The following is a 3,950-nucleotide window of genomic DNA, read 5'->3' as shown; positions in this document are numbered from 1 at the left end:
AAGTCCAAGGGGTTGTTGTTTTACACATCAAACCCCAGACGCCCCGAGAGCACGCGCGTCGCTGGAGTCTCGCACGCAACCACAACATGCGATGAGGCCACACACACACTCTCACACACACACACACACACACACACACACAGACACACACACACACACACACACACACACACACACACACACACACACACACACACACACACACACACACACAGTTCTGGGACAGACCTTCCAGTTCCATCTTATTCTCATGCATTATTATTGATGTCTTATGACTGACCTCTTGTTATTCCACCTATTCAACTGAGAAGAGAGATCTGGGCTGCGTTTCCCGAAACCTTCTAAACACCACGTCTTTCTTTCTTAAGTTATACCTTAAACTGTACCTTATCGTTAATACGTGTTTCCCGAAACGTTCGAGTATACCTTCTGTAAGTCATACATTCGGAAGGTTGGTCTGGACAACTCTTAGCTTCACTTTATCACTGTTAACAGGAGACCACCACTGCAACAAAATAATAATAAACCTGTTCAATTACTCAAGTGTTTTCTTGCACAGAATAAAATTGTAATTACACTGATTGTTGTTAGCTTTTTAATTATATTAACCAAAGGTAGGCCTACACCAGCTGGCAAACCATTAGGCAGTAAAGGCTTAGGAGTCTATTTAAAGGGAATGATTGTGAATGATTGCTCAAACTATGGCAGCGATACAGCGAATAGTTGTGCTAAATGAAAGACTCCCAAAGGCCCTATTCGGACGCTAACTGTTTCTCATGGGGTCGTACCGTATTTGAAACATTTACAGGGTTATTCAGTGATTTTATTGCAGTCAGAATCCAGAATGTCAGTGTTTTTCTCCGGCCGAATCACCTACTGTTTTTTGACAAACACCAAGATCGTGTTGTGATTTTAATCTCCGTCCGAATCCACATCTCTGAGTTTACAAGAAGAGATCACTTCAAGTTTAAATCCTTTTTGATCACTGTCGAGCACCATACGTAGGCTACGATGTACACTTTTATTACTGAAATGCTGGAAAGTATTTACAAGAACGATATTTCATCACAGCTCCACCTCAGCGAACAAAAAGGAGAAAGAAGAAAGCACGTTGTAATGGGCCGTTATTGTGGCATCAATATATGATACAATTTTAAAACATGTAGGCTAGGCTATAGTTTGGATTATTTTTTATAATATCCCATTAATCCTAATAAATGCAGTTTCCACTATTTCTGAAGTGTTTCTTTTATAAAGAACACCGCTTTCTCACATAACGCAGTGAATCAGTAGCCTGGGAATCTGAAAGATTAATGGTCTGGCGTCGATTAATGAAACTCGGCCAGCTTGAGGGGCGGCACCAAGCATGCATTTGAAAATCTCACTGCACGCAATTGGATAACATTACGACCAATCACAACAACAACCCCCATACGCTTAGCTACCAGCGGAGCTAACTGGTAGATTAGACTCTTGCCGTATCCGGTCGGCAAAACAGCAAAAACACTTCTTGCAAAGAAACGATTCTAACGCCGTCTTCTGTTCCTCTTTTAGATAAAAAGCCAAGTCTAACTCGTTCATTGTAGCGACCAAAGCCGTTTCAAACAACTGGTGTTCATCCATAGCCATCTTGCAATGTTTACTAATGACTTCGACGTCACAGCGCTGTCGTCATCTCGCCTCTGGCCCGCCTACATCAGATAACCCGATGTGATTGGTGCAGCTCAGATAGAGGGGCATATTTAATGAGCATCATTACTGGACCCCAGAGTAACTCGCTGAGCAAATTCAACTTGTGCTCTCGCGAGAACTCTGGATTACCAGGGTAGTGAATCAGCCCCTGCACGAGAGAATAATTGATTCTCGAGCCGTCGATATCAAAAAATTCCGCACCGGGTAACGTCGCACATAAGAAGGTATATCTTAAGCAGCTTCCTAAGGTATGGTTCGGGGAACACGTCTAGTAATGGTATACCTTTAGTTAAGTTATACCTTAAGGGTCTTCGTAGCGCGCTAAGAGACAACGTTATCGGGAAACGCAGCCATGATGAGAATCTGAACGCATTGCTTGGCTCCAGAAGGGCAATATTAACCCCTGGAGTCATATGGATCACTTTTATGATGGATGGATGCACTTTTTTTGGCTTCATAATGTCATCCTCTATTCACTCCCATTATAAAGCTTGTAAGAGCCAGGATAGCTCTGATTGTGTTTGGCTGAAAGAGGAAAGTCATATACAGCTAGGATGGCTAATTATGGGATAGTTTAATTTTTGTGGGGTGAATTAACACTTTACTACTTTTTTTCAGATGGTTCAGAAAACATTCAGAAGTAATGAATAAAAAGACAATAATTCAATTCTATCAATGTTTTATTAGGAACACTTTACAATAAGGTTCACTTGTTAACATTATGTATTAACTAACATGAACCAACAATGAGCAAATCATTTGTTACTGTATTAATCTTGGTTAATGTTAGTTATTAAAAATGCAGCTATTCATTGTTTGTTCAAGTTAGTTCACAGTACATTAACTAATGTTAAGAAATACAAACTTTGATTTTAATAATGTTTTAGTAGCCTAAATGTTGAAATTAACATTAACTAAGATTAATAAATGCTGTATAAGTGCAGTTCATTCTTAGTTCATGTTTAATAAGGTAGTTAACTAATGTCAACTGATGAACCTTATTGTAAAGTGTTGCCGTTTTACATTCAAATAACCAAGAAATGTTTTATTTTATTTTTTAAACATTTTAAAAACTGGACTTTCTGAGAACATTTAGCCTAGAAGTAATGATTTCATAACTTAACGGGAACGTCGGCAAAATGTTTCTAGAACATATATTTGTATTCACTTTCACCTCTCATTTTGTGTGACACTATTTATTCGTTTGAGAGGATCTATTAGTGAGAACATCTGTCCTTCACACAGTTAAATAAAGTAAAAAATAACAAGCTTTTCTCCCATCAAATCATCAGAAAGTGCCGGGATCGTCTATAGAAACATCAGTCCGAGTCTGACGTGTTCATGATGTTTACCAGATACAGATGTTCACCTTCATGTTTCTGTGAGGAAAACATCAGTCCTGGAACAATAAGATCATAATATCGATATCTGTCTTTTAGCAAACCGACTGTCTAAAGTAAATATTATCACATGAATTACAGCCCATCCTCGCCTGACAATCGCTCATCTGACCATGGAAACCGTAAACTGTTGTTCACCTCTGACACACACACACACACACACTCTTTGATTCTTGGATTGTGTGCAGGTGTAAAAGATGATGTAATATGAGTTATGAGTTATGACAACAATATGATTATGCAAGTTAAAGCATAAAACTATTAAGGACGTACAGATTTTTGAAATCTTTGCCAACGAGTTCTCGGCCAAGCTCTAATGAATCTGTAGTGAGTCTGTCCTGACTGACCGACACACACACACACACACACACACACATACACACACACACACACACACACACACACACACACACACACACACACACACACACACACACACACACACACACACACACACACACACACACACACACACACACACACACACACACACACACACACACCACACACACACACACACACACACACACACACACACACACACACACACACACACACACACACACACACACACACACACACAGGTCAGAAGTTTGTAAAAATTAAGGTTTGTTTTTGAAAGAAGTCTCTTGCTCACCAACGCTCATTTATTTATAAAAAAAATACAGTAAAAACAGTAATATTGTCAAATCTTACTACAATTTAATTAATTGATTGCAGTCATTACTCAAGTCTTCAGTGTCACTTTAATATACTGATTTGGTGAACAATTTTTATCAATTATTATTGGTGCTCAGTTAATAAAAATGTTTCTTATTATTACACATTTTTAAAACAGTTGTGCTGCTTAATAGTTTA

The sequence above is a fragment of the Leuciscus leuciscus genome (assembly GCF_965113295.1).
Source record: "Leuciscus leuciscus genome assembly, chromosome: 10".
NCBI classification, from domain to species: Eukaryota; Metazoa; Chordata; class Actinopteri; order Cypriniformes; family Leuciscidae; genus Leuciscus; species Leuciscus leuciscus.
This window is presented reverse-complemented; position numbering follows the sequence as displayed.